The sequence below is a fragment of the Arachis ipaensis genome, chromosome B05 (genome assembly GCF_000816755.2).
Source record: "Arachis ipaensis cultivar K30076 chromosome B05, Araip1.1, whole genome shotgun sequence".
Taxonomy (NCBI): Eukaryota; Viridiplantae; Streptophyta; class Magnoliopsida; order Fabales; family Fabaceae; genus Arachis; species Arachis ipaensis.
The window spans coordinates 96,360,127-96,375,036 of record NC_029789.2 but is presented as its reverse complement, the minus strand read 5'-3'; positions in this window follow the sequence as shown (position 1 = coordinate 96,375,036).

Here is a 14,910-nt window from a genome sequence, read left to right as displayed (position 1 = left end):
GTGTAAAAATGTTTGAAATTCAACAATAAAGGGAAAAGAAAATTAAAGAAATACCAAATTGCAAATTAAAACAAGATAAAGTAAACAATTAATTAAAAAGATTTGAAAATAACATAAAATATTTGATTTTGAAAATTTTTGAAATTTAAATAGGAAAAGTCAAAAGAAGATCTTGAAAATTAAAAAATGGAAAGGAAAAGTCAAACACAAATTAGCAAAGATAAGATTTGAAAGATTTGAAAAGATTTTATTTTTAAAATTTGAAAATTGAATTTTGAAAATTTTGAATTTTAGAATTTGAAATCTGAATTTTAAAACTTGAATTTTGAAATTTTGAATTTTAAATTTTGAATTCTTGATATTTGAAAATTGAACTTGAATTAAGGTAAGATAAAAATTTGAAATTTGAATTTTAAAATTTGAATTTAAAATAAGATAAAATAAAATTTTGAATTTCAACGAAAGATAAAAAGATAAGATAAAGATCTACAAAGATAATAAGATAAACACTAAAAGATAACTATAAAGACACCAAATTTAAATTTTGAAATTAAATCAAAATAAGATAACAAGAAATTTTAAATTTTGACTTTTTGAAATTTTAATTTAAAGCAAGATAAGATAAGATTTTTTTTTTTTGAAATTCAAAGAAAGATAAAAAAGATAAGATGAAGATATGAAAAAGATTAATAAGATAAACAAGAAAATTTTAAATTTTGAAAAGATAAGCAAAAGTTAACTAATTAGGACACCAAACTTAAAAATGTTTGAAATCAGAAGTTAAGATTTTTGAAAATTGAGAGGACAAACACAAAAAGACACCAAATATAAAAATTTTAAGATCAAAACACACTAATTTCAAATATTTAGAAGAAAAACACAAGACACCAAATTTTAAAGATTTTTAAATCAAATAAAGAAAAACACCAAGAACAATTCGGATATCAAGAAAGGAAAATAAGAACAATTTCAAAAATTTAAAGAAAAAGATGAAAACATACGGGATACCAAACTTAAAAACTGACACAAGACTCAAACAAAAACAAAGATTACTAAACAAAAGAAAAGGTTTTGAAAAAGTTTTGGAAAAGAAAACAAGAACACAATTAAAAGAGCAAATAAACTGTAAAAAGTACCTAATTTAAGCAACAAGATAGTCCGGTAGATTGTCAATCTCGAATAATCCCTGGCAACGGTGCCAAAAACTTGGTGCGTGAAATTGAACTCCGCAAATTCTGCACAGATGAACCGGCAAGTGCACCCGGTCGTCCAAGTAATACCTCAGGTGAGTGAGGGTCGAATTCCACGAGGATTATCGGATTGAGCAAGCAATGGCTATCTTGAAAATCTTAGTCAGGCAGATAGAAAAGATAATGGTTGTGAAAAATGCATAAAACAGAATTAAGGAAAGAATTACTGAATTAGTGTGAAAACAGTGATAAGAATTCGGTTGAGGCTTCGGAGATGCTTCTTCTTTCTGAATCAACTTTTCTTACTGTCTATTCCAACAATGGATGAATCATTCCATGACAAACTGTAAGTGATTAATGCCGGGGCTAATGGTCATTAATCTCCTCTGCTTCAGATCACACGCCGGTGCTAGTGGTCATCCAATCTGAACGAGGGTGAAGCTCTAGCAATTCAATCCCGGTGATCTTACTCAAAATGCCACAGACAAGGTCGAATCTTCTGGATCGGAGAATAAATCTTTATGATTCTAGTATATACCACAAAGGCCCTAATCGCCCCGTACCTTGGCTGAATAGATGTTCCCATGTCCCCAACGAAGTCGTGAATTAGCCGTCTAAGAGATGTATAATCAAGCTTGTGATTCAATTCTATCCCGCTAGGGACTCGAAAGAACCCATGTAAAAAATGGGTCATACTCTCGTTCTACCTGGTTTCATTAGTTTGAAGAATGAAAATACATCTTAGAATGGAATCAAACATAGATTGAAATAGAAACAGTAATATTATTAATCCATGAGAATCAGCAGAGCTCCTAACCTTAACCTAGGAGGTTTAGTTGCTCATAGCTTACAGAAAATAATAGTAGTAATGTGTCTGTGCTTCTCCCCTCCTAGTAGGCATGATCCTCAAGAGGAAGGAAGTTTCTTAAGTATAATCAAAATACTAGACCTAAAAGATGTTACTATTAATTAAAAATTACAAAAATGTGGTGAACTAAGTTAAAGGGTGCAAAAATCCACTTCTAGGCCCACTTAGTGAGTGTTTGGGCTGAGCTTTGGGTGGTCCAGTGCTTAGACTCCTCCTGGGGCGATGGATGCCAGGCTTGCTCCTGATTAGCAGATAATTTATACCCTTTTTGGCACTATTTTTACATAGTTTTTAGTATGTTTTAGTTACTTTTTATTATATTTTTATTAGTTTTTATTTAAAAATCACATTTCTGGACTTTACTATGAGTTTGTGTATTTTTCTGTGATTTCAGGTATTTTCTGGCTGAAATTGAGGGACCTGAGCAAAAATCTGATTCAGAGGCTGAAAAAGGACTGCAGATCCTGTTGGATTCTGACCCTCCTGCACTCAAAGTGGATTTTCTGGAGCTACAGAAGCCCAATTTGTGCGCTCTCAATTGCATTGAAAAGTAGACATCATGCGCTTTCCAGAAATATATAGTAGTCCATAATTTGCCTGAGATTTGATGGCCCAAACTGGTGTTCAAAGACAGCCTAAAACATCTTGGCGTAAAACGCCCAAACTGGCACCAGAATTGGAGTTAAACGCCCAAACTGGCACCAAAGCTGGCGTTTATTTCCAGAAACAGCCTAAGCATGTGAAAGCTTCAATGCTCAGCCCAAGCACACACCAAGTGGGCCCCGAAAGTGAATTTCTGCACTATCTACACTTATTTACTCATTTTCTATATTCCTAGGCTACTAGTTTAGTATAAAAACTACTTTTAGATATTTATTTTAAGGAGCTTTTTTGTGACTTTTATGCTATTGTACATGTTTGGAGGCTGGCCTCACGGCCATGCCTAGACCTTTTTCACTTAAGTATTTTCTACGGTGGAGTTTCTACACCCCATAGATTAAGGTGTGAAACTCTGTTGTTCTTCATGAATTAATGCAATTACTACTGTTTTCTATTCAATTCACGCCTACTTCTTCTCCAAGATATACTCTCGTACTTAATTTAGTTAAGTCAGAATGAAGGGGTGACCTTTGACAATCACCCAATCTTCGTTACTCGTTTAGCTAAGATCACGTGCCTGACAACCACAAAGCGGTCTACATGATGTTCAACGTAGTCATTGGATGACAGCTGGAGTATACTCTCTTGGATATCTAATACACGGACCGAGTCCGTGAGATTAGTATCTTCGTGGTATAGGCTAGAATAATTGGCAGCCATTCCTGGGATCCAAAAAGTCTAAACCTTGTATGTGGTATTCCGAGTAGGATCCGGGAAGGAATGACTGTGAGGAGCTTCAAACCTGCGAATGTTGGGTGCAAGTGACAGTGTGCAAAAGGATCAATGGATTCTATTCCGACGCTAGCGGGAACCGACAGATGATTAGCCATGCGGTAGCTGTACCTGGTATTTTTCATCCGAGACGAGAAATCCGACAGTTGATTAGCCGTGCAGAAACCGTAGAGGACCATTTTCACTGAGAGGATCTTACAGCTTGCCATGGAAGGAAGTAACGCATCGTTGGAATAAGGCAATAGTAAAGTAGAGGTTCAGAAGTAACAAAGCATCTCCAGACGCTTATCTGAAATTTCCACCAATGAATTACATAAGTAACTTTATCTTTATTTTATGTTTTATTTATATTTTAATTATCAAACCTCATAATCAATTGAATCTGCCTGACTGAGATTTACAAGGATGACCATAGCTTGCTTCAAGCCGACAATCTCCGTGGGATCAACCCTTACTCACGTAAGGTTTATTACTTGGACGACCCAGTGCACTTGCTGGTCAATTGCATGGAGTTGTGAAGAAAAGTGTGGGATCACGATTTCGTGTACCAAGTTTTTGGCGCCGTTGCCGGGATTGTTCGATTTTGGACAACTGACGGTTCATCATGTTGCTTAGATTAGGTAATTTTATTTTATGTTTAAGCTTTTTGTTTTTATTCCTTTTATTTTCGAAAAAATTTCAAAAAAAAATTATAAAACCATAAAAACAAAAAAAAATTATGTTTCTTGTTTGAGTCTTGTGTCAAGTTTTAAGTTTGGTGTCAATTGCATTTTTTTAATTTTCTTAAAATTTTCGAAAATTCATGCATGTGTTCTTCATTGATCTTCAAGTTGTTCTTGATGATTGTCTTTGTTTGATCTTTACATTTTCTTGTTTGTGTCTTTTCTTGTTTTTCATATGCATTTTCGAGTTATTAGTGTCTAAACATTAAAAATTTTTAATTTTGGTGTCTTGCATGTTTTTCTTTTCTTAAAAATTTTCAAAAATATGTTCTTGATGTTCATCATGATCTTCAGTGTTCTTGGTGTTCATCTTGACATTCAAAGTGTTCTTGCATGCATTTTTTGTTTTGATCTTGAATTTTTATGTTTTGTTTCATTTTTCATGTTTTTCTCTCTCATCATTAAAAATTCAAAAATCAAAAAAAAATATTTCCCTCTTTTCACTCATAAATTTCGAAATTTTGAATTGATTTAGTAGAAAAGTTTTAAAATTTTGATTGTTTCTTGTTAGTCAGGTCAAAATTTCAATTTAAAAATTCTATCTTTTCAAAATCAAATCTTTTTCAATTTTCTTTCATGTTTTTCGAAAATTTTCAAAAATTTGATTTTCAAAATCTTTTTCTTATTTTTATTTTATATTTTCGAAATTAATGCTAACAATTAATGTTTTGAGTCAAAAATTTCAAGTTGTTACTTGCCTATTAAGAAAGGTTCAATCTTTAAATTCTAGAATCATATCTTTTAGTTTCTTGTTAGTCAAGTAATCAACTTTAATTTCAAAAATCAAATCTTTTTAATTTCCTTTTCAAATCTTCTTCAAAATGATTTTCAATCATATCTTTTTCAAAAATTTAATGTCAAATTTTTTTTTCTAACTTCTTATCTTTTTAAAATTGATTTTCAAATCTTTTTCAATTAACTACTTGACTTTTTGTTTGATTTTAAAAAGTTTACTATTACAATCATATCTTTTTCAAAACCACCTAACTACTTCTCTCTCCAATTTTCGAAAATCACTAACTATTTTTTTAAACAAAAATCCTTTTAATTAATTAATTGTCTTAAATTCTAATTTTATTTTATTTTCCTCCTTAATTTTCGAATTCTAATTAATTAATTAAATAAAAGTAAAAATATTTTTCTTCTTCATCTTTTTAAATTCGAATTTCTTCCCTCTCTCATCTCTTTCTATTTATTTTATTTATTTACTAACACTTCTCCTCTTCTTAAAAATTCGAACCCTCTCCCTCTTTCTGTGTTCGAATTCTTCTTTTCCCTTCTTCATTCTATTTTTTCTATTCTTCTACTCACATAAAGGAATCTCTATACTGTGACATAGAAGATTCCTCTTCTTCTCTGTTCTCTTCTTTTTCATATGAGCAGGAGCAAGGATAAGAACATTCTTATTGAAGCTGATCCAGAACCTGAAAGGACTCTAAAGAGGAAGCTAAGAGAAGCTAAAGCACAACACTCTGGAGAGGACCTGACAGAATTTTTCGAAAAAGAAGAAGAGATGGCCGAACCTAATAACAATGGTGGAGATGCAAGAAAGATGCTTGGTGACTTTATTGCACCCTCTTCTGACTTCTGTGGAAGGAGCATCTCAATTCCTGCAATTGGAGCAAATAACTTTGATCTTAAGCCTCAATTAGTTTCTCTAATGCAGCAGAATTGCAAGTTTTATAGACTTCCATTGGAAGATTCTCATCAGTTTTTAGCTGAATTCTTGCAAATCTATGACACTATTAAGACCAATGGGGTTAATCATGAGGTCTACAGACTTATGCTTTTCCCTTTTGCTGTAAGAGACAGAGCTAGGACATGGTTGGATTCACAAACTAAAGATAGCCTGAACTCTTAGGAAAAGTTGGTCAATGCTTTCTTGGCCAAATTTTTTCCACCTCAAAAGTTGAGCAAGCTTAAAGTGGAAGTCCAAACCTTTAGACAAAAGGAAGGTGAATCCCTCTATGAAGCTTGGGAAAGATACAAGCAATTGATCAGAAGGTGTCCTTCTGACATGTTTTCAGAATGGTACATCATATGTATATTCTATGATGGTGTGTCTGAATTGTCCAAGATGTCATTGGACTACTCTGCTGGAGGATCTCTTCATCTGAAGAAGATGCCTACAGAAGCCCAGGAACTAATTGAAATGGTTGCAAATAACCAATTCATGCACACTTCTGAAAGAAATCCTGTGAATAATGGGACAACTCAGAAAAAATGAGTTCTTGAGATTGATACTCTGAATGCCATATTGGCTCAGAATAAAATATTGAAACAGCAAGTCAATATGATTTCTCAGAGTCTGACTGGAATGCAAGCTGCATCCGGCAGTACTAAAGAAGCTTCCTCTAAAGGAGAAGCTTATGACCCTGAGAATCCTGCAATGGAAAAGGTGAATTACATGGGAGAATCCTATGGAAACACCTATAATTCTTCATGGAGGAATCATCCTAATTTCTCATGGAAGGATCAGCAGAAGCCTAATCAAGGTTTCAACAATAATAATAGTGGAAGAAATAGGTTTGGCAATAGCAAGCCTTTCCCATCATCTTCTGAGCAACAGACAGATAATTCTAAGCAGAGCCACTCTGACTTAGCAACCATAGTCTCTGATCTATCTAAGACCACTCTCAGTTTCATGACTGAAACAAGGTCCTCCATTAGAAATTTGGAGGCACAACTGGGTCAACTGAGTAAAAGAGTGGCCGAAACTCCTCCAAGTACTCTCCCAAGAAATACAGAAGAGAACCCAAAAAGAGAGTGCAAGGCCATAACTATAACCAACCTGGCTGAACCTGGAGAGGAAGAAAAAGCAGTGATTTCCAATGAGGAAGACCTCAATGGAAGTCCACTAGCCACTAAGGAGTTCCCTATTGAGGAACCAAAGGAATCTGAGGCTCATATAGAGACCATAGAGATTCCACTGAACTTACTGTTGCCATTCATGAGCTCTAATGAGTATTCTTCCTCTGAAGAGGATGAAGACATTGTTGAAGAGCAGATTGCTCAGTATCTAGGAGCAATCATGAAGCTGAATGCCAAGTTGTTTGGTAATGAGACTTGGGAGGATGAACCTCCATTGCTCATCAATGAACTGAATACCTTGGTTCAACAGAAATTACCTCAAAAGAAACCGGATCCTAAAAAATTCTTAATACCCTTTATCATAGGTATCATGACCTTTAAGAAGGCTCTTTGTGACCTTGGGTCAAGTATAAACCTCATGCCACTCTCTGTAATAGAGAAACTAGGGATCTTTGAGGTACAAGCTGCTAAAATCTCACTAGAGATGGCAGACAATTCAAGGAAATAGGCTTATTGACTTGTAGAGGATGCCTTAGTGAAGGTTCAAGGCTTTTACATCCCTTCTGATTTCATAATCCTAGACACTGGAAAGGATGAAGATAAATCTATCGTCCTTGGAAGACCCTTCCTGGCCACAACAAAAGCTGTGATTGATGTGGACAGAGGAGAGTTAGTCCTGCAACTGAATGAGGACTACCTTGTGTTTAAGGCTCAAGGATCTTCTTCTGTAACCATGGAAATGAAGCATAAAAAGCCTCTCTCAATACAGAGTCAAACAGAGCCCCCACACTCAACTTCTAAGTTTGGTGTTGGGAGGCCACTATTAAAGCTCTGAGTCTCTGTGAAGCTCTCTAAGAGCTTCACTGTCAAGCTATTGACATTAAAGAAGCGCTTGTTGGGAGGCAACCCAATGTTATTTAATTATATTTATATATTTATTTTCCATTGTTATTTTATGTTTTATTTAGGTTGATGATCATGTGAAGTCACAAAAACAAATGAAAAATCAAAAACAGAATGAAAAACAGGAATTGGCAGCAGGATGGCGTTTAACGCCAGGAAAGGTAGTAGAGCTGGCGTTAAACGCCAGGATTGGCACTGAATGGGCGTTTGAACACCAGAATGGTGTAGGGAGCAGAATTTCTTGTCACCTCAGGATCTGTGGACCCCACAAGATTCCCACCTACCCCACCTCTTCTTCTCTCCTCTTCACACCTTTCCATAGCACTCTTCCCCAAATACCCCTCCTCACTATCTTCAATTTCACACATCATACAAACTACTACCCCCCTTGGCCGAAACCACCACTACCCTCCATCTCCTCCATTTCTTCTTCTTCTACTCATTTCTTTCTTCTTTTGCTCGAGGATGAGCAACCATTCTAAGTTTGGTATGGGAAAAGCTAAAGCTTTTTTTGTTTTTCCATAACCATCAATGGCACCTAAGACCGGAGAAACCTCAAGAAAGAGTAAATGGAAGGCAATTGCTTCCACATCCGAGTCACGGGAGATGGAGAGATTCATCTCAAAGGTCCATCAAGACCACTTCTATGAAGTTGTGGCCAAGAAAAAGGTGATCCCCCCGAGGTCCCCTTCAAACTCAAAAAGAGTGAATATCCGGAGATCCGACATGAAATTCAAAGAAGAGGTTGGAAAACTCTCACCAACCCCATTCAATAAGTCGGAATCTTAATGGTTCAAGAGTTCTATGCTAATGCATGGATCACTAAGAACCATGATCAAAGTATGGACCCAAACCCAAAGAATTGACTCACAATGCTTCGGGGGAATTACTTGGATTTCAGTCCGAAAAATGTGAGGTTGGCATTCAACTTGCCAATGATGCAAGGAGATTCTCACCCTTTCACTAGAAGGGTCAACTTTGATCAAAGGTTGGACCAAGTCCTCATGGACATCTGTGTGGAAGGAGCTCAATGGAAGAGAGACTCAAGAGGCAAGCTAGTTCAACTAAGAAGGCTTGACCTTAAACCCGTGGCTAGGGGATGGTTGGAGTTCATCCAACGCTCTATCATTCCTACTAGCAACCGGTCTGAAGTTACAATAGACCGGGCTATCATGATCCATAGCATCATGATTGGAGAGGAAGTAGAAGTTTATGAGATCATATCCCTAGAACTCTACAAGGTGGCAGACAAGCCCTCCACTTTAGCAAGGTTAGCCTTCCCTCATCTTATTTGTACCCTATGCAATTCAGCTGGAATTGCCATAGAGGGAGACATCATTTTTGAAGGAGACAAGCCCATCACTAAGAAGAGGATGGAGCAAACAAGAGAGCCCACTCATGGACCTCAACAAGAGCATGAGGAAGTCCCTCATCAAGAAATTCCTGAGATACCTCAAGGGATGCACTTTCCTCCACAAAATTATTGGGAGCAAATTAACATCTCCCTAGGAGAATTGAGTTCCAACATGGGACAACTAAGGATGGAGCACCAAGAGCATTCCATCCTCCTCCATGAAATTAGAAAAGACCAAAAAGTCATGAAAGAGGAGCAACAAAGACAAGGAAGAAATATCTAACAAAGTCTAAGAAATATCTAAAGTCCTTTAGTTTCATTGTGGTCCAATATAAGTCAAGGATTAGTCTGAGAAGGATTAAAAAAAAAAGAATATCTAAAATTTTTAAACATTAGTGAGTTATACAATCTGAGTCTTGCTTGAAAGGGTTAGGAGAATATCCATCGTTCTTAGATTGGTGGAATATCCCATTTGAATTATTTCTTAGTCCTAAAAAGACTTGAGGAATAAATATGTAAAGTTCTTAGGTTAATGGGGTATTCAATTTATATCACTTTTTAGACCTAAGAAGATTTGGAAAAATAATATTTAAGGGTGTGTTTTTTTACAGATATGGAACACTGAGACAGGGATACAGAGTTACAAAATCGTGTTTGACAGATGAGACATGGATAAAGATATTGTGTTCAGAGATATTAATTTAATATATTTTGTATCCATCTTGATCCAAAGGATACAGAGATACTAACAAGAGACACAACTTATTTTTTATTTTTTTATTATTTTTGTTTATTTTTTATAATTATATTTTTTTATTTTTTTCATTATTCTTATTAATTTTTTATAATTATATTTTTTATTATTATATTTTTCTTCCCAAATTTCTTAAATGAACAAAAATAAGAATAAATTAGACTTTTAAAATTTGTTCTAATTTATTACATAACAAAATACAAAACACTAATTTTGGTGTCTCTGTTCTTTGTGTCTTGCTCTTAGTGTCTTGTTTTTAGTGTCTTGTCTTATTCCGTGCTCAAGATCAATTTGGACTACAGTTTAAATAAATATGCTTGTCTTATTTTTAGTGTCTTCTCTTCCTCTTACATGCTATTTCAATCTACAAGCTAACATATTACGCTGCATATAATTCTAAAGACCTAAAAAGCATTTGTGGTTCATAAATTTTAAGAAAAATATCTAAGCGTTATTCAACTCTCCTTCTCATGTAACTTCTGCTAGTATCAAGGTCTCCCAAGCTCGCACATCTTATGCCTTTGAAATTTTCATGTACATACCCTGCCTTTGCTATTCCCAAAGAATTCTTCTCCAACCATAACTTCCTTATTATCTAATTCATCAATATAATCCATTGAAAATATTTACACCTCGCATTCTTGTTTTATCTTTCCAAAAACGTAAATACATAATGATTTGAAAATTCCATAGCCGAGAGACTATTTTCACGAACTCTGGTTATGTCTACCTTCCTGTTTAAATCGTACACTAAGAGACTTATCTCTGATTTTATTTTGAATTGGACAATGAGATTACATTAAGATTCAGCTCTTCATCCTCAGCTCCTAACTAGACTGTGGAAAAAACGACCCTAAGAATGAAGGTAGCAGAACAACCCGAAGTGGACACTAGCAAGGAGTTCTCTCTTCTACTGTTCATGATCTGGTGACCTGTAAAATTGTTCCTGTCGTGTTCTTCAACATTTAAGCTCCCTAAGTCCTCCCATGGCTCAAGTTACCTTTTATAGGTATAGCCATCACTGATTATTGAGCTATTGCTTGTTCTTCTCCATCATTCTCAAAGCTATGATAGCTTAGGTTCCCTTTTTTATTTTAGTTTATGATCTGTTGAAATAGGTTTTAAGGTGGAGGTGAATCAAGGGCAAAAAGTGAAAGCTGAACAAGGGGCAAGAGCCTTAGACATAGTGGCATTAGTGGTTGATGTTTTTTGTCCGTTAGGATTTATAAATTTCCTAATCTGAGCTTATACGAAGAGGAGTAGTATAAGATGTATTTTTATTATTTTATTTTGTAATTATTTTTATTTCTTTGATTTTCAAGTTATCGACTGTAAAGTGCCCACTGCCCACCTATTAACCTCAACTAACGAAAATGTTAATGAAATGATGGAGAAGTGGATGTGACCAATGGAGCATATAATTTATTTTTACACTTGACTCATTAAATTATTGTATATACTTTTGTCCACTATGTAATTATTTATTTGTATTTTTGTCCCCACACACACACACACACATATACCCCTAGGTTTATCCTCATCTCCAACTTCAATTTCACAAATACCCTTTGCATCTATCATAGGTAACTTCTCCCAAAAATATTGTTTTTCTATTCATTCCAGCGCTATGCCTATGTCTGAACATCCAATCACTTTGATGTTATTGACAATTAGCTTTAATTGGAGAACAATATTGAATATTAGGGTTTGAACATTAAGGTTTGGATTATAGCAGGTGGGTTTAAAAAACAATTCTATAGCATAGTAGCAGTTGTCATATAAGCATTTCGTTTGTCTGCCTTTTTTGTTAACAGAAATGGCCTGTTTTAATGCCTGAATATTTTTATCATATTTTTAAGGGACTCTATTGTACTTTTTCTAAAATAAAGAGTAAATTATCCTTTGTGATATATATAATAATTATTGATAAATTATCCTTTTATTAGAATTTCAAAATTCACGTTATCTTCTCTTTTCTTTATGTTTCTCTTAAAATTTAATAACAGTGTCATTTTCATTATCTCCACCAAATACATCTCTTCCCTAATTAAAAAAAAAAAAAAAACTAATGCATTGGTGGGAGCATATTAAACTATTATATTGTCACAAAAAATATTAAATTATTATTCAGATAACAATAAGACAAAATAGAATAAGTATTTTAATATTCACATTCGCCTCAAATATTAATTAATTATTTTATTATTCATGCCATTAATTACCTACAAGAATTTTAATTATGGTGCAAATTCATATCTGTCGTACAAATCCATACCCTCTTGTTTTTCTCCGAACGTAATATCTTCTAATACGAAAAAAAATCTTAAAAAGAAGAGAGCTGAAAAATTGATAGTTGTGCTCGTTGAAATTGGAGATTAAAAACATAAGAACAAGTTCAAAATCTTAACTTAATTGATTGGAAATGGTGATTCGATTTAAAAGGAATTAGAATTTTAAAATTGGAGAAGAAGAAGTGTATTTGGTGGAATGATGAAAATGACATTGTTATCAAGTATCAAGAGAAACATAGCGTCAATTAAAAAGGAAAGAGAAGATAACGTGGATCTTGAAACTCTGGTAGAAAGATAATTATCAATAATCACTGTATATATCACAAGGGGTAATTTACCTTTTATTTTAAAGAGGATACGGTAGAATTCACCTATTTTTAAATATTTTAAAATTTTTTGTTTTTCTTATATTTTGAGAATATTTTTTATTAATAACAAAATATTTTTGAAATAATTTTTATGGGATATTGAAATTTAAAATCATTGCTTTTAATTACATGTATACCAATAGAAGCTCGCTAAAATAAAATTTTAATGATGTCAAAGATAAATATGATTATATTCTATAATTAGTCAAGCCACTCAAAATTCAGGATAATATAAATATAAGAATGATTATGGAAAATGCCGTATATAGTGCTGCCCCACTTCCCAATAATCCAGATAAGTCTTCAAAAAGAACAAAAGGAAAGGTTACGTACCCTTTTGTGCTGTACATGAATGATGGAGCAAGAAATTAACAAAATTGTAGAATAACTGAATACAATCGTTATTTCTAATATCCATTTCTCCTAAGAAAATTATCGAAACAGTAGGTGGGAATGTGCAAATAATAATCCTTCGCCATATTAAAAAAGAGAGGAAAAAGATAGGGCAGCAGATTTTGTAATTTTTAGCTATTAATTAGTCATTAATGATATTTTTAATGGTGTGAGATTGCATCTAATGGCATAGAATCATTCAATTTTCTTTTGATGGTTAAATGTTAGCCAGAATTTAACAAAAGTGCTGGTGATGAGAAAAAATTCATTCCACACAAATTCACTGGCAAGTATATCGGGTCGCATCAAGTAGTAAAACTCATGTGAGTGAAATCGATCCCACGAGGATTGATGGATCAAGCAACTTTAGTGAGGTGATATGTCCAGTCAAGCTAACAGTGGTGAATTGGATGAAATTGGATCAACAGAATATAAATTGCAGAGAATATAAATTGCAGAATGTAAATTGACAGAAACTTAAATGGCAAGAAACTTAAATTGCATCAAATGTAAAGGGTGCAAGGAAATTAAAGAGAGCAGTAAATCAAGCAATTGGAATGAACTCAAGAACAATTAACAAAAAGAAAAATTCATTAAGGATTGGAGATGTCATAATCCACAATGAATCAAATGTGTCTCAACTCCTTTCTCAATCATATGAGTAGATCTATGGCAGGTTGAAATTGATTGGATCCCAATTCCTTGGCAATCCAATCTCTCTAATCACAATCAATCTTGCCAATTCCTTGATCTAATTGTCATGAAAAGAGGTTAAGTGCATGTCTCTCACCCATAAGCCACACAATCTCTCAAGATCTCAATTCCTCCCGAATGGTGTTGATTAAGAGAGTTGTGAAGGATAGAGCCTCAGTTCTAATGCTCATGATTCCCCTTCCGAGGCTCACACAAGCATTCAACAGATTCAAACCCCCTTCCGGAGTGAATAAATCTCAATCAAAACAGAAGATATCCTATAGCTACACAAATGAATTGAGAGGAAGAAGAAGTTCACTTAATCATGTGAATTATAATAGAGCTCCTCCCCTAATGAGTTAGGGTTCAGTGGATCATCACTCTAGAACAATTGCAGGAAATTAAGAACAGAAATGAAAAATTGCAGAAGAACAGAATTGCAGGAAATTGAAATTGCATAAGAAAATGAAATTCAATAAAAGCTACAATGGCAGAAAAGAAAAGTGTATACAAGAGCCTTCTACTCTACTCCTACTCCTACTCCTACTACTACTCCTACTCCTAATGCAGCCTTCTAGCGGACTCGCCTCTCCTCCAGAATATGAAACTAAAGCCTTTATATAGGCTTCCCTAAATTACAAATGAAATTCAAATTGAAAAAAATTACAAATTAATGAAATTCCTATTCTAGATGATCCTTGTGATCTTCGTTGAGTGATCAGAGTGGGCTTGCTTGCTTTTAGTTCAAATGGGCTCAGAATGAAATTAATTGAGCAGAAATGAGGCTTCCAGGAGAGCGTAGCATTCATTTGAAGAATGGAGCGCTTTTACACCCACGCGTACGCGTCCTTTACGCGTGCGCGCCATTTTGCATTTAGGCACATCCACGCGTACGCGTGCGCGTCCATAGCAGCGCTCTCCAAAAGAGCATAGCGCTCGAAATAAGAGCGCTCCCCACGCGTACGCGTCTCCTACGCATACGCGTGGTCTTCAAAAACTTCACTTCCACACTGCGCTTCACTCACGCGTTCGCGTGCTTTTTCAGAAATATCCTACCGACGCGTACGCGTCACCCACGCGTATGTGTGGTCTTCCAGAATTGCAACTTCGACGCGTATGCGTGGTCTACGCGTACGCATCACTTATGAATTTTTCTTGCTCCATTATCGCA